A 20487-nucleotide genomic window follows, 5' to 3' on the forward strand; every position below is an offset into this window, starting at 1 on the left:
TTTTATGTGAAAATTATATTATTTTAAAGCAGTCACTAATGTGTACAAGGAGGAAATATTAGCATAAATAAAATATTTCCTAATAGTCAATAATTTTCTAAGTATACTTGCTTGAAAATTGCTGTACAAAGTTTTATGATGCCCAGCAGAGTTTTTCTGATGGATAAAACCCAAGACATGTCACATGCTGTGTGCAGATAAGTACTTACAAATAATTTTAGCAGTTTGACAAAAAACAAAATTCAATTGTGCAAATTAGTAAATACAATCTATTTTGAGAGTTTTGAAAAAACAACCTTCATTTGAAATTCACTACAATAAGATAATAGAACCATTTCAAAGAATCTGAAAATTTGGGCTCGTCTGAGATTTGAACCCGGGACCTCTCGCACCCGAAGCGAGAATCATACCCCTAGACCAACGAGCCACCTACCTAAAAATTTTTCTTTGGATTTTTCAATTGATTTTTAGAAAATAGCTTTTTGTTTTTAAAACACCATATAAATTTATGTAAAAATTAACTTGTAGAATAAATAAAATATTTCCTTATGGTCCAGTAGATAGTTTTCTAAGGTATGCATATAGGAAAAGTGCAGGGACAAGATTTGTGAGTGCCTACAGAGTTTGGACTTCTCTCATGGACGAAGCTAAAGACTAGTCATATGCATTGTACAAATCATGCTTCCAGACACAGAAGAAAGGCAAAAGAAAACCTTGCAATTTCATTTTTGAACTTTTTGTGTTTCAAAGTGAGACTATTCTTTTAAAACATTCAAAGCTATCTAGACAGAAGGGAACCTGCAGTTTTCCTGATATACCACAATACGGTTGAAATTTTAATAAGTATGCTCTTATTTGTAGTACAACTAAAATGTTTCCGTAAGATTCTATTGATAGTTTTCTATGTGTGCTTATTTGGAAAGTGCAGTGACAAGATATAAAAATGGCTACAGAGTTTGGACTTGTCTGATCGATAAAACCTAAGACTTGTAAAAAGCTATGTGTAAATCATGCATAAATAGAAGAAAGGCAATAGGAAAATGATGAAGGCAAGATTCATAAGTATGTACAAATTCTATTGGGAGTATGGCAAAAACAAAACTCAGTTGATGCTATTGACTTAGCCAATTGAGAAAATCAGATATATATAAACCATGAGATGCACCGTAAAAAGAAAGAGAGGGCTCGTCAGGGAATTTAACCAGGGACCTGTCGCGCCCAAAACGAAAATCATAGAATCATCAAGTAAGCATGTTTTATTTGATATCTTAACCAATTTTATGTGAAAATTATATTATTTTAAAGCAGTCACTAATGTGTACAAGGAGGAAATATTAGCATAAATAAAATATTTCCTAATAGTCAATAATTTTCTAAGTATACTTGCTTGAAAATTGCTGTACAAAGTTTTATGATGCCCAGCAGAGTTTTTCTGATGGATAAAACCCAAGACATGTCACATGCTGTGTGCAGATAAGTACTTACAAATAATTTTAGCAGTTTGACAAAAAACAAAATTCAATTGTGCAAATTAGTAAACACAATCTATTTTGAGAGTTTTGAAAAAACAACATTCATTTGAAATTCACTACAATAAGATAATAGAACCATTTCAAAGAATCTGAAAATTTGGGCTCGTCCGGGATTTGAACCCAGGACCTCTCGCACCCGAAGCGAGAATCATACCCCTAGACCAACGAGCCACCTACCTGAAGATTTTTCTTTGGATTTTTCAATTGATTTTTAGAAAATAGCTTTTTGATTTTAAAACACCATATACATTTATGTAATAATTAACTTGTAGAATAAATAAAATATTTCCTTATGGTCCAGTAGATAGTTTTCTAAGGTATGCATATAGGAAAAGTGCAGGGACAAGATTTGTGAGTGCCTACAGAGTTTGGACTTCTCTCATGGACGAAGCTAAAGACTAGTCATATGCATTGTACAAATCATGCTTCCAGACACAGAAGAAAGGCAAAAGAAAACCTTGCAATTTCATTTTTGAACTTTTTGTGTTTCAAAGTGAGACTATTCTTTTAAAACATTCAAAGCTATCTAGACAGAAGGGAACCTGCAGTTTTCCTGATATACCACAATACGGTTGAAATTTTAATAAGTATGCTCTTATTTGTAGTACAACTAAAATGTTTCCGTAAGATTCTATTGATAGTTTTCTATGTGTGCTTATTTGGAAAGTGCAGTGACAAGATATAAAAATGGCTACAGAGTTTGGACTTGTCTGATCGATAAAACCTAAGACTTGTAAAAAGCTATGTGTAAATCATGCATAAATAGAAGAAAGGCAATAGGAAAATGATGAAGGCAAGATTCATAAGTATGTACAAATTCTATTGGGAGTATGGCAAAAACAAAACTCAGTTGATGCTATTGACTTAGCCAATTGAGAAAATCAGATATATATAAACCATGAGATGCACCGTAAAAAGAAAGAGAGGGCTCGTCAGGGAATTTAACCAGGGACCTGTCGCGCCCAAAACGAAAATCATAGAATCATCAAGTAAGCATGTTTTATTTGATATCTTAACCAATTTTATGTGAAAATTATATTATTTTAAAGCAGTCACTAATGTGTACAAGGAGGAAATATTAGCATAAATAAAATATTTCCTAATAGTCAATAATTTTCTAAGTATACTTGCTTGAAAATTGCTGTACAAAGTTTTATGATGCCCAGCAGAGTTTTTCTGATGGATAAAACCCAAGACATGTCACATGCTGTGTGCAGATAAGTACTTACAAATAATTTTAGCAGTTTGACAAAAAACAAAATTCAATTGTGCAAATTAGTAAATACAATCTATTTTGAGAGTTTTGAAAAAACAACCTTCATTTGAAATTCACTACAATAAGATAATAGAACCATTTCAAAGAATCTGAAAATTTGGGCTCGTCCGGGATTTGAACCGGGGACCTCTCGCACCCGAAGCGAGAATCATACCCCTAGACCAACGAGCCACCTACCTGAAGATTTTTCTTTGGATTTTTCAATTGATTTTTAGAAAATAGCTTTTTGTTTTTAAAACACCATATACATTTATGTAATAATTAACTTGTAGAATAAATAAAATATTTCCTTATGGTCCAGTAGATAGTTTTCTAAGGTATGCATATAGGAAAAGTGCAGGGACAAGATTTGTGAGTGCCTACAGAGTTTGGACTTCTCTCATGGACGAAGCTAAAGACTAGTCATATGCATTGTACAAATCATGCTTCCAGACACAGAAGAAAGGCAAAAGAATACCTTGCAATTTCATTTTTGAACTTTTTGTGTTTCAAAGTGAGACTATTCTTTTAAAACATTCAAAGCTATCTAGACAGAAGGGAACCTGCAGTTTTCCTGATATACCACAATACGGTTGAAATTTTAATAAGTATGCTCTTATTTGTAGTACAACTAAAATGTTTCCGTAAGATTCTATTGATAGTTTTCTATGTGTGCTTATTTGGAAAGTGCAGTGACAAGATATAAAAATGGCTACAGAGTTTGGACTTGTCTGATCGATAAAACCCAAGACTTGTAAAAAGCTATGTGTAAATCATGCATAAATAGAAGAAAGGCAATAGGAAAATGATGAAGGCAAGATTCATAAGTATGTACAAATTCTATTGGGAGTATGGCAAAAACAAAACTCAGTTGATGCTATTGACTTAGCCAATTGAGAAAATCAGATATATATAAACCATGAGATGCACCGTAAAAAGAAAGAGAGGGCTCGTCAGGGAATTTAACCAGGGACCTGTCGCGCCCAAAACGAAAATCATAGAATCATCAAGTAAGCATGTTTTATTTGATATCTTAACCAATTTTATGTGAAAATTATATTATTTTAAAGCAGTCACTAATGTGTACAAGGAGGAAATATTAGCATAAATAAAATATTTCCTAATAGTCAATAATTTTCTAAGTATACTTGCTTGAAAATTGCTGTACAAAGTTTTATGATGCCCAGCAGAGTTTTTCTGATGGATAAAACCCAAGACATGTCACATGCTGTGTGCAGATAAGTATTTACAAATAATTTTAGCAGTTTGACAAAAAACAAAATTCAATTGTGCAAATTAGTAAATACAATCTATTTTGAGAGTTTTGAAAAAACAACCTTCATTTGAAATTCACTACAATAAGATAATAGAACCATTTCAAAGAATCTGAAAATTTGGGCTCGTCTGAGATTTGAACCCGGGACCTCTCGCACCCGAAGCGAGAATCATACCCCTAGACCAACGAGCCACCTACCTAAAAATTTTTCTTTGGATTTTTCAATTGATTTTTAGAAAATAGCTTTTTGTTTTTAAAACACCATATAAATTTATGTAAAAATTAACTTGTAGAATAAATAAAATATTTCCTTATGGTCCAGTAGATAGTTTTCTAAGGTATGCATATAGGAAAAGTGCAGGGACAAGATTTGTGAGTGCCTACAGAGTTTGGACTTCTCTCATGGACGAAGCTAAAGACTAGTCATATGCATTGTACAAATCATGCTTCCAGACACAGAAGAAAGGCAAAAGAATACCTTGCAATTTCATTTTTGAACTTTTTGTGTTTCAAAGTGAGACTATTCTTTTAAAACATTCAAAGCTATCTAGACAGAAGGGAACCTGCAGTTTTCCTGATATACCACAATACGGTTGAAATTTTAATAAGTATGCTCTTATTTGTAGTACAACTAAAATGTTTCCGTAAGATTCTATTGATAGTTTTCTATGTGTGCTTATTTGGAAAGTGCAGTGACAAGATATAAAAATGGCGACAGAGTTTGGACTTGTCTGATCGATAAAACCCAAGACTTGTAAAAAGCTATGTGTAAATCATGCATAAATAGAAGAAAGGCAATAGGAAAATGATCAAGGCAAGATTCATAAGTATGTACAAATTCTATTGGGAGTATGGCAAAAACAAAACTCAGTTGATGCTATTGACTTAGCCAATTGAGAAAATCAGATATATATAAACCATGAGATGCACCGTAAAAAGAAAGAGAGGGCTCGTCAGGGAATTGAACCAGGTACCTGTCGCGCCCAAAACGAAAATCATAGAATCATCAAGTAAGCATGTTTTATTTGATATCTTAACCAATTTTATGTGAAAATTATATTATTTTAAAGCAGTCACTAATGTGTACAAGGAGGAAATATTAGCATAAATAAAATATTTCCTAATAGTCAATAAATTTCTAAGTATACTTGCTTGAAAATTGCTGTACAAAGTTTTATGATGCCCAGCAGAGTTTTTCTGATGGATAAAACCCAAGACATGTCACATGCTGTGTGCAGATAAGTACTTACAAATAATTTTAGCAGTTTGACAAAAAACAAAATTCAATTGTGCAAATTAGTAAATACAATCTATTTTGAGAGTTTTGAAAAAACAACATTCATTTGAAATTCACTCAGGAAATTGACTACAATAAGATAATCGAACCATTTCAAAGAATCTGAAAATTTGGGCTCGTCCGGGATTTGAACCCGGGACCTCTCGCACCCGAAGCGAGAATCATACCCCTAGACCAACGAGCCACCTACCTGAAGATTTTTCTTTGGATTTTTCAATTGATTTTTAGAAAATAGCTTTTTGTTTTTAAAACACCATATACATTTATGTAATAATTAACTTGTAGAATAAATAAAATATTTCCTTATGGTCCAGTAGATAGTTTTCTAAGGTATGCATATAGGAAAAGTGCAGGGACAAGATTTGTGAGTGCCTACAGAGTTTGGACTTCTCTCATGGACGAAGCTAAAGACTTGTCATATGCATTGTACAAATCATGCTTCCAGACACAGAAGAAAGGCAAAAGAATACCTTGCAACTTCATTTTTGAACTTTTTGTGTTTCAAAGTGAGACTATTCTTTTAAAACATTCAAAGCTATCTAGACAGAAGGGAACCTGCAGTTTTCCTGATATACCACAATACGGTTGAAATTTTAATAAGTATGCTCTTATTTGTAGTACAACTAAAATGTTTCCGTAAGATTCTATTGATAGTTTTCTATGTGTGCTTATTTGGAAAGTGCAGTGACAAGATATAAAAATGGCGACAGAGTTTGGACTTGTCTGATCGATAAAACCCAAAACTAAAATGTTTCCGTAAGATTCTATTGATAGTTTTCTATGTGTGCTTATTTGGAAAGTGCAGTGACAAGATATAAAAATGGCTACAGAGTTTGGACTTGTCTGATCGATAAAACCCAAGACTTGTAAAAAGCTACGTGTAAATCATGCATAAATAGAAGAAAGGCAATAGGAAAATGATGAAGGCAAGATTAATAAGTATGTACAACTTCTATTGGGAGTATGGCAAAAACAAAACTCAGTTGATGCTATTGACTTAGCCAATTGAGAAAATCAGACATATATAAACCATGAGATGCACCGTAAAAAGAAAGAGAGGGATAGTCAGGGAATTGAACCAGGGACCTGTCGCGCCCAAAGCGAAAATCATAGAATCATCAAGTAAGCATGTTTTATTTGATATCTTAACTGTTTTTATGTGAAAATTATATAATTTTAAAGCAGTCACTAATGTGTACAAGGAGGAAATATTAGCATAAATAAAATATTTCCTAATAGTCAATAATTTTCTAAGTATACTTGCTTGAAAATTGCTGTACAAAGTTTTATGATGCCCAGCAGAGTTTTTCTGATGGATAAAACCCAAGACATGTCACATGCTGTGTGCAGATAAGTACTTACAAATAATTTTAGCAGTTTGACAAAAAACAAAATTCAATTGTGCAAATTAGTAAACACAATCTATTTTGAGAGTTTTGAAAAAACAACATTCATTTGAAATTCACTACAATAAGATAATAGAACCATTTCAAAGAATCTGAAAATTTGGACTCGTCCGGGATTTGAACCCAGGACCTCTCGCACCCGAAGCGAGAATCATACCCCTAGACCAACGAGCCACCTACCTGAAGATTTTTCTTTGGATTTTTCAATTGATTTTTAGAAAATAGCTTTTTGATTTTAAAACACCATATACATTTATGTAATAATTAACTTGTAGAATAAATAAAATATTTCCTTATGGTCCAGTAGATAGTTTTCTAAGGTATGCATATAGGAAAAGTGCAGGGACAAGATTTGTGAGTGCCTACAGAGTTTGGACTTCTCTCATGGACGAAGCTAAAGACTAGTCATATGCATTGTACAAATCATGCTTCCAGACACAGAAGAAAGGCAAAAGAAAACCTTGCAATTTCATTTTTGAACTTTTTGTGTTTCAAAGTGAGACTATTCTTTTAAAACATTCAAAGCTATCTAGACAGAAGGGAACCTGCAGTTTTCCTGATATACCACAATACGGTTGAAATTTTAATAAGTATGCTCTTATTTGTAGTACAACTAAAATGTTTCCGTAAGATTCTATTGATAGTTTTCTATGTGTGCTTATTTGGAAAGTGCAGTGACAAGATATAAAAATGGCTACAGAGTTTGGACTTGTCTGATCGATAAAACCTAAGACTTGTAAAAAGCTATGTGTAAATCATGCATAAATAGAAGAAAGGCAATAGGAAAATGATGAAGGCAAGATTCATAAGTATGTACAAATTCTATTGGGAGTATGGCAAAAACAAAACTCAGTTGATGCTATTGACTTAGCCAATTGAGAAAATCAGATATATATAAACCATGAGATGCACCGTAAAAAGAAAGAGAGGGCTCGTCAGGGAATTTAACCAGGGACCTGTCGCGCCCAAAACGAAAATCATAGAATCATCAAGTAAGCATGTTTTATTTGATATCTTAACCAATTTTATGTGAAAATTATATTATTTTAAAGCAGTCACTAATGTGTACAAGGAGGAAATATTAGCATAAATAAAATATTTCCTAATAGTCAATAATTTTCTAAGTATACTTGCTTGAAAATTGCTGTACAAAGTTTTATGATGCCCAGCAGAGTTTTTCTGATGGATAAAACCCAAGACATGTCACATGCTGTGTGCAGATAAGTACTTACAAATAATTTTAGCAGTTTGACAAAAAACAAAATTCAATTGTGCAAATTAGTAAACACAATCTATTTTGAGAGTTTTGAAAAAACAACATTCATTTGAAATTCACTACAATAAGATAATAGAACCATTTCAAAGAATCTGAAAATTTGGGCTCGTCAGGGATTTGAACCCGGGACCTCTCGCACCCGAAGCGAGAATCATACCCCTAGACCAACGAGCCACCTACCTGAAGATTTTTCTTTGGATTTTTCAATTGATTTTTAGAAAATAGCTTTTTGTTTTTAAAACACCATATACATTTATGTAATAATTAACCTGTAGAATAAATAAAATATTTCCTTATGGTCCAGTAGATAGTTTTCTAAGGTATGCATATAGGAAAAGTGCAGGGACAAGATTTGTGAGTGCCTACAGAGTTTGGACTTCTCTCATGGACGAAGCTAAAGACTAGTCATATGCATTGTACAAATCATGCTTCCAGACACAGAAGAAAGGCAAAAGAATACCTTCCAATTTCATTTTTGAACTTTTTGTGTTTCAAAGTGAGACTATTCTTTTAAAACATTCAAAGCTATCTAGACAGAAGGGAACCTGCAGTTTTCCTGATATACCACAATACGGTTGAAATTTTAATAAGTATGCTCTTATTTGTAGTACAACTAAAATGTTTCCGTAAGATTCTATTGATAGTTTTCTATGTGTGCTTATTTGGAAAGTGCAGTGACAAGATATAAAAATGGCTACAGAGTTTGGACTTGTCTGATCGATAAAACCCAAGACTTGTAAAAAGCTATGTGTAAATCATGCATAAATAGAAGAAAGGCAATAGGAAAATGATGAAGGCAAGATTAATAAGTATGTACAAATTCTATTGGGAGTATGGCAAAAACAAAACTCAGTTGATGCTATTGACTTAGCCAATTGAGAAAATCAGACATATATAAACCATGAGATGCACCGTAAAAAGAAAGAGAGGGATAGTCAGGGAATTGAACCAGGGACCTGTCGCACCCAAAGCGAAAATCATAGAATCATCAAGTAAGCATGTTTTATTTGATATCTTAACTGTTTTTATGTGAAAATTATATAATTTTAAAGCAGTCACTAATGTGTACAAGGAGGAAATATTAGCATAAATAAAATATTTCCTAATAGTCAATAATTTTCTAAGTATACTTGCTTGAAAATTGCTGTACAAAGTTTTATGATGCCCAGCAGAGTTTTTCTGATGGATAAAACCCAAGACATGTCACATGCTGTGTGCAGATAAGTACTTACAAATAATTTTAGCAGTTTGACAAAAAACAAAATTCAATTGTGCAAATTAGTAAATACAATCTATTTTGAGAGTTTTGAAAAAACAACATTCATTTGAAATTCACTACAATAAGATAATAGAACCATTTCAAAGAATCTGAAAATTTGGGCTCGTCAGGGATTTGAACCCGGGACCTCTCGCACCCGAAGCAAGAATCACAGCCCTAGACCAACGAGCCACCTACCTGAAGATTTTTCTTTGGATTTTTCAATTGATTTTTAGAAAATAGCTTTTTGTTTTTAAAACACCATATACATTTATGTAATAATTAACTTGTAGAATACATAAAATATTTCCTTATGGTCCAGTAGATAGTTTTCTAAGGTATGCATATAGGAAAAGTGCAGGGACAAGATTTGTGAAGCCTACAGAGTTTGGACTTCTCTCATGGACGAAGCTAAAGACTAGTCATATGCATTGTACAAATCATGCTTCCAGACACAGAAGAAAGGCAAAAGAATACCTTGCAATTTCATTTTTGAACTTTTTGTGTTTCAAAGTGAGACTATTCTTTGAAAACATTCAAAGCTATCTAGACAGAAGGGAACCTGCAGTTTTCCTGATATACCACAATACGGTTGAAATTTTAATAAGTATGCTCTTATTTGTAGTACAACTAAAATGTTTCCGTAAGATTCTATTGATAGTTTTCTATGTGTGCTTATTTGGAAAGTGCAGTGACAAGATATAAAAATGGCTACAGAGTTTGGACTTGTCTGATCGATAAAACCTAAGACTTGTAAAAAGCTATGTGTAAATCATGCATAAATAGAAGAAAGGCAATAGGAAAATGATGAAGGCAAGATTCATAAGTATGTACAAATTCTATTGGGAGTATGGCAAAAACAAAACTCAGTTGATGCTATTGACTTAGCCAATTGAGAAAATCAGATATATATAAACCATGAGATGCACCGTAAAAAGAAAGAGAGGGCTCGTCAGGGAATTTAACCAGGGACCTGTCGCGCCCAAAACGAAAATCATAGAATCATCAAGTAAGCATGTTTTATTTGATATCTTAACCAATTTTATGTGAAAATTATATTATTTTAAAGCAGTCACTAATGTGTACAAGGAGGAAATATTAGCATAAATAAAATATTTCCTAATAGTCAATAATTTTCTAAGTATACTTGCTTGAAAATTGCTGTACAAAGTTTTATGATGCCCAGCAGAGTTTTTCTGATGGATAAAACCCAAGACATGTCACATGCTGTGTGCAGATAAGTACTTACAAATAATTTTAGCAGTTTGACAAAAAACAAAATTCAATTGTGCAAATTAGTAAACACAATCTATTTTGAGAGTTTTGAAAAAACAACATTCATTTGAAATTCACTACAATAAGATAATAGAACCATTTCAAAGAATCTGAAAATTTGGGCTCGTCAGGGATTTGAACCCGGGACCTCTCGCACCCGAAGCGAGAATCATACCCCTAGACCAACGAGCCACCTACCTGAAGATTTTTCTTTGGATTTTTCAATTGATTTTTAGAAAATAGCTTTTTGTTTTTAAAACACCATATACATTTATGTAATAATTAACCTGTAGAATAAATAAAATATTTCCTTATGGTCCAGTAGATAGTTTTCTAAGGTATGCATATAGGAAAAGTGCAGGGACAAGATTTGTGAGTGCCTACAGAGTTTGGACTTCTCTCATGGACGAAGCTAAAGACTAGTCATATGCATTGTACAAATCATGCTTCCAGACACAGAAGAAAGGCAAAAGAATACCTTCCAATTTCATTTTTGAACTTTTTGTGTTTCAAAGTGAGACTATTCTTTTAAAACATTCAAAGCTATCTAGACAGAAGGGAACCTGCAGTTTTCCTGATATACCACAATACGGTTGAAATTTTAATAAGTATGCTCTTATTTGTAGTACAACTAAAATGTTTCCGTAAGATTCTATTGATAGTTTTCTATGTGTGCTTATTTGGAAAGTGCAGTGACAAGATATAAAAATGGCTACAGAGTTTGGACTTGTCTGATCGATAAAACCCAAGACTTGTAAAAAGCTATGTGTAAATCATGCATAAATAGAAGAAAGGCAATAGGAAAATGATGAAGGCAAGATTAATAAGTATGTACAAATTCTATTGGGAGTATGGCAAAAACAAAACTCAGTTGATGCTATTGACTTAGCCAATTGAGAAAATCAGACATATATAAACCATGAGATGCACCGTAAAAAGAAAGAGAGGGATAGTCAGGGAATTGAACCAGGGACCTGTCGCACCCAAAGCGAAAATCATAGAATCATCAAGTAAGCATGTTTTATTTGATATCTTAACTGTTTTTATGTGAAAATTATATAATTTTAAAGCAGTCACTAATGTGTACAAGGAGGAAATATTAGCATAAATAAAATATTTCCTAATAGTCAATAATTTTCTAAGTATACTTGCTTGAAAATTGCTGTACAAAGTTTTATGATGCCCAGCAGAGTTTTTCTGATGGATAAAACCCAAGACATGTCACATGCTGTGTGCAGATAAGTACTTACAAATAATTTTAGCAGTTTGACAAAAAACAAAATTCAATTGTGCAAATTAGTAAATACAATCTATTTTGAGAGTTTTGAAAAAACAACATTCATTTGAAATTCACTACAATAAGATAATAGAACCATTTCAAAGAATCTGAAAATTTGGGCTTGTCAGGGATTTGAACCCGGGACCTCTCGCACCCGAAGCAAGAATCACAGCCCTAGACCAACGAGCCACCTACCTGAAGATTTTTCTTTGGATTTTTCAATTGATTTTTAGAAAATAGCTTTTTGTTTTTAAAACACCATATACATTTATGTAATAATTAACTTGTAGAATACATAAAATATTTCCTTATGGTCCAGTAGATAGTTTTCTAAGGTATGCATATAGGAAAAGTGCAGGGACAAGATTTGTGAAGCCTACAGAGTTTGGACTTCTCTCATGGACGAAGCTAAAGACTAGTCATATGCATTGTACAAATCATGCTTCCAGACACAGAAGAAAGGCAAAAGAATACCTTGCAATTTCATTTTTGAACTTTTTGTGTTTCAAAGTGAGACTATTCTTTGAAAACATTCAAAGCTATCTAGACAGAAGGGAACCTGCAGTTTTCCTGATATACCACAATACGGTTGAAATTTTAATAAGTATGCTCTTATTTGTAGTACAACTAAAATGTTTCCGTAAGATTCTATTGATAGTTTTCTATGTGTGCTTATTTGGAAAGTGCAGTGACAAGATATAAAAATGGCTACAGAGTTTGGACTTGTCTGATCGATAAAACCCAAGACTTGTAAAAAGCTATGTGTAAATCATGCATAAATAGAAGAAAGGCAATAGGAAAATGATGAAGGCAAGATTAATAAGTATGTACAAATTCTATTGGGAGTATGGCAAAAACAAAACTCAGTTGATGCTATTGACTTAGCCAATTGAGAAAATCAGACATATATAAACCATGAGATGCACCGTAAAAAGAAAGAGAGGGATAGTCAGGGAATTGAACCAGGGACCTGTCGCGCCCAAAGCGAAAATCATAGAATCATCAAGTAAGCATGTTTTATTTGATATCTTAACTGTTTTTATGTGAAAATTATATAATTTTAAAGCAGTCACTAATGTGTACAAGGAGGAAATATTAGCATAAATAAAATATTTCCTAATAGTCAATAATTTTCTAAGTATACTTGCTTGAAAATTGCTGTACAAAGTTTTATGATGCCCAGCAGAGTTTTTCTGATGGATAAAACCCAAGACATGTCACATGCTGTGTGCAGATAAGTACTTACAAATAATTTTAGCAGTTTGACAAAAAACAAAATTCAATTGTGCAAATTAGTAAACACAATCTATTTTGAGAGTTTTGAAAAAACAACATTCATTTGAAATTCACTACAATAAGATAATAGAACCATTTCAAAGAATCTGAAAATTTGGGCTCGTTAGGGATTTGAACCCGGGACCTCTCGCACCCGAAGCAAGAATCATACCCCTAGACCAACGAGCCACCTACCTGAAGATTTTTCTTTGGATTTTTCAATTGATTTTTAGAAAATAGCTTTTTGTTTTTAAAACACCATATACATTTATGTAATAATTAACCTGTAGAATAAATAAAATATTTCCTTATGGTCCAGTAGATAGTTTTCTAAGGTATGCATATAGGAAAAGTGCAGGGACAAGATTTGTGAGTGCCTACAGAGTTTGGACTTCTCTCATGGACGAAGCTAAAGACTAGTCATATGCATTGTACAAATCATGCTTCCAGACACAGAAGAAAGGCAAAAGAATACCTTGCAATTTCATTTTTGAACTTTTTGTGTTTCAAAGTGAGACTATTCTTTTAAAACATTCAAAGCTATCTAGACAGAAGGGAACCTGCAGTTTTCCTGATATACCACAATACGGTTGAAATTTTAATAAGTATGCTCTTATTTGTAGTACAACTAAAATGTTTCCGTAAGATTCTATTGATAGTTTTCTATGTGTGCTTATTTGGAAAGTGCAGTGACAAGATATAAAAATGGCTACAGAGTTTGGACTTGTCTGATCGATAAAACCCAAGACTTGTAAAAAGCTATGTGTAAATCATGCATAAATAGAAGAAAGGCAATAGGAAAATGATGAAGGCAAGATTCATAAGTATGTACAAATTCTATTGGGAGTATGGCAAAAGCAAAACTCAGTTGATGCTATTGACTTAGCCAATTGAGAAAATCAGATATATATAAACCATGAGATGCACCGTAAAAAGAAAGAGAGGGCTAGTCAGTGAATTGAACCAGGTACCTGTTGCGCCCAAAGCGAAAATCATAGAATCATCAAGTAAGCATGTTTTATTTGATATCTTAACTGTTTTTATGTGAAAATTATATTATTTTAAAGCAGTCACTAATGTGTTCAAGGAGGAAATATTAGCATAAATAAAATATTTCCTAATAGTCAATAATTTTCTAAGTATACTTGCTTGAAAATTGCTGTACAAAGTTTTATGATGCCCAGCAGAGTTTTTCTGATGGATAAAACTCAAGACATGTCACATGCTGTGTGCAGATAAGTACTTACAAATAATTTTAGCAGTTTGACAAAAAACAAAATTCAATTGTGCAAATTAGTAAATACAATCTATTTTGAGAGTTTTGAAAAAACAACATTCATTTGAAATTCACTACAATAAGATAATAGAACCATTTCAAAGAATCTGAAAATTTGGGCTCGTCAGGGATTTGAACCCGGGACCTCTCGCACCCGAAGCGAGAATCATACCCCTAGACCAACGAGCCACCTACCTGAAGATTTTTCTTTGGATTTTTCAATTGATTTTTAGAAAATAGCTTTTTGTTTTTAAAACACCATATACATTTATGTAATAATTAACTTTTAGAATACATAAAATATTTCCTTATGGTCCAGTAGATAGTTTTCTAAGGTATGCATATAGGAAAAGTGCAGGGACAAGATTTGTGAAGCCTACAGAGTTTGGACTTCTCTCATGGACGAAGCTAAAGACTAGTCATATGCATTGTACAAATCATGCTTCCAGACACAGAAGAAAGGCAAAAGAATACCTTGCAATTTCATTTTTGAACTTTTTGTGTTTCAAAGTGAGACTATTCTTTTAAAACATTCAAAGCTATCTAGACAGAAGGGAACCTGCAGTTTTCCTGATATACCACAATACGGTTGAAATTTTAATAAGTATGCTCTTATTTGTAGTACAACTAAAATGTTTCCGTAAGATTCTATTGATAGTTTTCTATGTGTGCTTATTTGGAAAGTGCAGTGACAAGATATAAAAATGGCTACAGAGTTTGGACTTGTCTGATCGATAAAACCCAAGACTTGTAAAAAGCTATGTGTAAATCATGCATAAATAGAAGAAAGGCAATAGGAAAATGATGAAGGCAAGATTAATAAGTATGTACAAATTCTATTGGGAGTATGGCAAAAACAAAACTCAGTTGATGCTATTGACTTAGCCAATTGAGAAAATCAGACATATATAAACCATGAGATGCACCGTAAAAAGAAAGAGAGGGATAGTCAGGGAATTGAACCAGGGACCTGTCGCACCCAAAGCGAAAATCATAGAATCATCAAGTAAGCATGTTTTATTTGATATCTTAACTGTTTTTATGTGAAAATTATATAATTTTAAAGCAGTCACTAATGTGTACAAGGAGGAAATATTAGCATAAATAAAATATTTCCTAATAGTCAATAATTTTCTAAGTATACTTGCTTGAAAATTGCTGTACAAAGTTTTATGATGCCCAGCAGAGTTTTTCTGATGGATAAAACCCAAGACATGTCACATGCTGTGTGCAGATAAGTACTTACAAATAATTTTAGCAGTTTGACAAAAAACAAAATTCAATTGTGCAAATTAGTAAATACAATCTATTTTGAGAGTTTTGAAAAAACAACATTCATTTGAAATTCACTACAATAAGATAATAGAACCATTTCAAAGAATCTGAAAATTTGGGCTCGTCCGGGATTTGAACCCGTGACCTCTCGCACCCGAAGCGAGAATCATACCCCTAGACCAACGAGCCACCTACCTGAAGATTTTTCTTTGGATTTTTCAATTGATTTTTAGAAAATAGCTTTTTGTTTTTAAAACACCATATACATTTATGTAATAATTAACTTGTAGAATAAATAAAATATTTCCTTATGGTCCAGTAGATAGTTTTCTAAGGTATGCATATAGGAAAAGTGCAGGGACAAGATTTGTGAGTGCCTACAGAGTTTGGACTTCTCTCATGGACGAAGCTAAAGACTAGTCATATGCATTGTACAAATCATGCTTCCAGACACAGAAGAAAGGCAAAAGAATACCTTGCAATTTCATTTTTGAACTTTTTGTGTTTCAAAGTGAGACTATTCTTTTAAAACATTCAAAGCTATCTAGACAGAAGGGAACCTGCAGTTTTCCTGATATACCACAATACGGTTGAAATTTTAATAAGTATGCTCTTATTTGTAGTACAACTAAAATGTTTCCGTAAGATTCTATTGATAGTTTTCTATGTGTGCTTATTTGGAAAGTGCAGTGACAAGATATAAAAATGGCTACAGAATTTGGACTTGTCTGATCGATAAAACCCAAGACTTGTAAAAAGCTATGTGTAAATCATGCATAAATAGAAGAAAGGCAATAGGAAAATGATGAAGGCAAGATTCATAAGTATGTACAAATTCTATTGGGAGTATGGCAAAAACAAAACTCAGTTGATGCTATTGACTTAGCCAATTGAGAAAATCAGATATATATAAACCATGAGATGCACCGAAAAAAGAAAGAGAGGGCTCATCAGGGAATTGAACCAGGGACCTGTCGTGCAAAATATGAAAATCATAGAATCATCAAGTAAGCATGTTTTATTTGATATCTTAACCAATTTTATGTGAAATTTATATTATTTTAAAGCAGTCACTAATGTGTACAAGGAGGAAATATTAGCATAAATAAAATATTTCCTAATAGTCAATAATTTTCTAAGTATACTTGCTTGAAAATTGCTGTACAAAGTTTTATGATGCCCAGCAGAGTTTTTCTGATGGATAAAACCCAAGACATGTCACATGCTGTGTGCAGATAAGTACTTACAAATAATTTTAGCAGTTTGACAAAAAACAAAATTCAATTGTGCAAATTAGTAAATACAATCTATTTTGAGAGTTTTGAAAAAACAACATTCATTTGAAATTCACTACAATAAGATAATAGAACCATTTCAAAGAATCTGAAAATTTGGGCTCGTCAGGGATTTGAACCCGGGACCTCTCGCACCCGAAACAAGAATCATACCCCTAGACCAACGAGCCACCTACCTGAAGATTTTTCTTTGGATTTTTCAATTGATTTTTAGAAAATAGCTTTTTGTTTTTAAAACACCATATACATTTATGTAATAATTAACTTGTAGAATACATAAAATATTTCCTTATGGTCCAGTAGATAGTTTTCTAAGGTATGCATATAGGAAAAGTGCAGGGACAAGATTTGTGAGTGCCTACAGAGTTTGGACATCTCTCAAGGACGAAGCTAAAGACTAGTCATATGCAATGTACAAATCATGCTTCCAGACACAGAAGAAAGGCAAAAGAATACCTTGCATTTTCATTTTTGAACTTTTTGTGTTTCAAAGTGAGACTATTCTTTGAAAACATTCAAAGCTATCTAGACAGAAGGGAACCTGCAGTTTTCCTGATATACCACAATACGGTTGAAATTTTAATAAGTATGCTCTTATTTGTAGTACAACTAAAATGTTTCTGTAAGATTCTATTGATAGTTTTCTATGTGTGCTTATTTGGAAAGTGCAGTGACAAGATATAAAAATGGCTACAGAGTTTGGACTTGTCTGATCGATAAAACCCAAGACTTGTAAAAAGCTATGTGTAAATCATGCATAAATAGAAGAAAGGCAATAGGAAAATGATGAAGGCAAGATTCATAAGTATGTACAAATTATATTGGGAGTATGGCAAAAACAAAACTCAGTTGATGCTATTGACTTAGCCAATTGAGAAAATCAGATATATATAAACCATGAGATGCACCGTAAAAAGAAAGAGAGGGCTCGTCAGGGAATTTAACCAGGGACCTGTCGCGCCCAAAACGAAAATCATAGAATCATCAAGTAAGCATGTTTTATTTGATATCTTAACCAATTTTATGTGAAAATTATATTATTTTAAAGCAGTCACTAATGTGTACAAGGAGGAAATATTAGCATAAATAAAATATTTCCTAATAGTCAATAATTTTCTAAGTATACTTGCTTGAAAATTGCTGTACAAAGTTTTATGATGCCCAGCAGAGTTTTTCTGATGGATAAAACCCAAGACATGTCACATGCTGTGTGCAGATAAGTACTTACAAATAATTTTAGCAGTTTGACAAAAAACAAAATTCAATTGTGCAAATTAGTAAACACAATCTATTTTGAGAGTTTTGAAAAAACAACATTCATTTGAAATTCACTACAATAAGATAATAGAACCATTTCAAAGAATCTGAAAATTTGGGCTCGTCAGGGATTTGAACCCGGGACCTCTCGCACCCGAAGCGAGAATCATACCCCTAGACCAACGAGCCACCTACCTGAAGATTTTTCTTTGGATTTTTCAATTGATTTTTAGAAAATAGCTTTTTGTTTTTAAAACACCATATACATTTATGTAATAATTAACCTGTAGAATAAATAAAATATTTCCTTATGGTCCAGTAGATAGTTTTCTAAGGTATGCATATAGGAAAAGTGCAGGGACAAGATTTGTGAGTGCCTACAGAGTTTGGACTTCTCTCATGGACGAAGCTAAAGACTAGTCATATGCATTGTACAAATCATGCTTCCAGACACAGAAGAAAGGCAAAAGAATACCTTCCAATTTCATTTTTGAACTTTTTGTGTTTCAAAGTGAGACTATTCTTTTAAAACATTCAAAGCTATCTAGACAGAAGGGAACCTGCAGTTTTCCTGATATACCACAATACGGTTGAAATTTTAATAAGTATGCTCTTATTTGTAGTACAACTAAAATGTTTCCGTAAGATTCTATTGATAGTTTTCTATGTGTGCTTATTTGGAAAGTGCAGTGACAAGATATAAAAATGGCTACAGAGTTTGGACTTGTCTGATCGATAAAACCCAAGACTTGTAAAAAGCTATGTGTAAATCATGCATAAATAGAAGAAAGGCAATAGGAAAATGATGAAGGCAAGATTAATAAGTATGTACAAATTCTATTGGGAGTATGGCAAAAACAAAACTCAGTTGATGCTATTGACTTAGCCAATTGAGAAAATCAGACATATATAAACCATGAGATGCACCGTAAAAAGAAAGAGAGGGATAGTCAGGGAATTGAACCAGGGACCTGTCGCACCCAAAGCGAAAATCATAGAATCATCAAGTAAGCATGTTTTATTTGATATCTTAACTGTTTTTATGTGAAAATTATATAATTTTAAAGCAGTCACTAATGTGTACAAGGAGGAAATATTAGCATAAATAAAATATTTCCTAATAGTCAATAATTTTCTAAGTATACTTGCTTGAAAATTGCTGTACAAAGTTTTATGATGCCCAGCAGAGTTTTTCTGATGGATAAAACCCAAGACATGTCACATGCTGTGTGCAGATAAGTACTTACAAATAATTTTAGCAGTTTGACAAAAAACAAAATTCAATTGTGCAAATTAGTAAATACAATCTATTTTGAGAGTTTTGAAAAAACAACATTCATTTGAAATTCACTACAATAAGATAATAGAACCATTTCAAAGAATCTGAAAATTTGGGCTCGTCCGGGATTTGAACCCGTGACCTCTCGCACCCGAAGCGAGAATCATACCCCTAGACCAACGAGCCACCTACCTGAAGATTTTTCTTTGGATTTTTCAATTGATTTTTAGAAAATAGCTTTTTGTTTTTAAAACACCATATACATTTATGTAATAATTAACTTGTAGAATAAATAAAATATTTCCTTATGGTCCAGTAGATAGTTTTCTAAGGTATGCATATAGGAAAAGTGCAGGGACAAGATTTGTGAGTGCCTACAGAGTTTGGACTTCTCTCATGGACGAAGCTAAAGACTAGTCATATGCATTGTACAAATCATGCTTCCAGACACAGAAGAAAGGCAAAAGAATACCTTGCAATTTCATTTTTGAACTTTTTGTGTTTCAAAGTGAGACTATTCTTTTAAAACATTCAAAGCTATCTAGACAGAAGGGAACCTGCAGTTTTCCTGATATACCACAATACGGTTGAAATTTTAATAAGTATGCTCTTATTTGTAGTACAACTAAAATGTTTCCGTAAGATTCTATTGATAGTTTTCTATGTGTGCTTATTTGGAAAGTGCAGTGACAAGATATAAAAATGGCTACAGAATTTGGACTTGTCTGATCGATAAAACCCAAGACTTGTAAAAAGCTATGTGTAAATCATGCATAAATAGAAGAAAGGCAATAGGAAAATGATGAAGGCAAGATTCATAAGTATGTACAAATTCTATTGGGAGTATGGCAAAAACAAAACTCAGTTGATGCTATTGACTTAGCCAATTGAGAAAATCAGATATATATAAACCATGAGATGCACCGAAAAAAGAAAGAGAGGGCTCATCAGGGAATTGAACCAGGGACCTGTCGTG

The 20487-nt window shown here is 32.7% G+C and overlaps 12 non-coding genes across 12 annotated transcripts; all 12 read right to left on the minus strand.

The window, feature by feature from the left end:
* Nucleotides 1-355: 355 nt before the first annotated feature.
* TRNAP-CGG (transfer RNA proline (anticodon CGG)) lies at nucleotides 356-427 on the minus strand. Its single transcript has one exon. It is a non-coding gene; the product is annotated as a tRNA-Pro (tRNA).
* Nucleotides 428-1631: 1204 nt separating this feature from the next.
* TRNAP-CGG (transfer RNA proline (anticodon CGG)) lies at nucleotides 1632-1703 on the minus strand. Its single transcript has one exon. It is a non-coding gene; the product is annotated as a tRNA-Pro (tRNA).
* Nucleotides 1704-2907: 1204 nt separating this feature from the next.
* Nucleotides 2908-2979, minus strand: TRNAP-CGG (transfer RNA proline (anticodon CGG)). Its single transcript has one exon. It is a non-coding gene; the product is annotated as a tRNA-Pro (tRNA).
* A 1204-nt stretch (nucleotides 2980-4183) lies between these two features.
* TRNAP-CGG (transfer RNA proline (anticodon CGG)) lies at nucleotides 4184-4255 on the minus strand. The gene has a single exon. It is a non-coding gene; the product is annotated as a tRNA-Pro (tRNA).
* A 1217-nt stretch (nucleotides 4256-5472) lies between these two features.
* TRNAP-CGG (transfer RNA proline (anticodon CGG)) lies at nucleotides 5473-5544 on the minus strand. The gene has a single exon. It is a non-coding gene; the product is annotated as a tRNA-Pro (tRNA).
* Nucleotides 5545-6868: 1324 nt separating this feature from the next.
* On the minus strand, nucleotides 6869-6940 carry TRNAP-CGG (transfer RNA proline (anticodon CGG)). The gene has a single exon. It is a non-coding gene; the product is annotated as a tRNA-Pro (tRNA).
* Nucleotides 6941-8144: 1204 nt separating this feature from the next.
* TRNAP-CGG (transfer RNA proline (anticodon CGG)) lies at nucleotides 8145-8216 on the minus strand. The gene has a single exon. It is a non-coding gene; the product is annotated as a tRNA-Pro (tRNA).
* Nucleotides 8217-10695: 2479 nt separating this feature from the next.
* Nucleotides 10696-10767, minus strand: TRNAP-CGG (transfer RNA proline (anticodon CGG)). The gene has a single exon. It is a non-coding gene; the product is annotated as a tRNA-Pro (tRNA).
* A 3755-nt stretch (nucleotides 10768-14522) lies between these two features.
* Nucleotides 14523-14594, minus strand: TRNAP-CGG (transfer RNA proline (anticodon CGG)). Its single transcript has one exon. It is a non-coding gene; the product is annotated as a tRNA-Pro (tRNA).
* Nucleotides 14595-15797: 1203 nt separating this feature from the next.
* Nucleotides 15798-15869, minus strand: TRNAP-CGG (transfer RNA proline (anticodon CGG)). Its single transcript has one exon. It is a non-coding gene; the product is annotated as a tRNA-Pro (tRNA).
* A 2480-nt stretch (nucleotides 15870-18349) lies between these two features.
* On the minus strand, nucleotides 18350-18421 carry TRNAP-CGG (transfer RNA proline (anticodon CGG)). Its single transcript has one exon. It is a non-coding gene; the product is annotated as a tRNA-Pro (tRNA).
* A 1204-nt stretch (nucleotides 18422-19625) lies between these two features.
* Nucleotides 19626-19697, minus strand: TRNAP-CGG (transfer RNA proline (anticodon CGG)). Its single transcript has one exon. It is a non-coding gene; the product is annotated as a tRNA-Pro (tRNA).
* Between the last annotated feature and the right edge of the window lie 790 nt (nucleotides 19698-20487).

Source organism: Taudactylus pleione, unplaced genomic scaffold (assembly GCF_031769625.1).
Source record: "Taudactylus pleione unplaced genomic scaffold, aTauple2 ptg000192l, whole genome shotgun sequence".
NCBI lineage: Eukaryota > Metazoa > Chordata > Amphibia > Anura > Myobatrachidae > Taudactylus > Taudactylus pleione.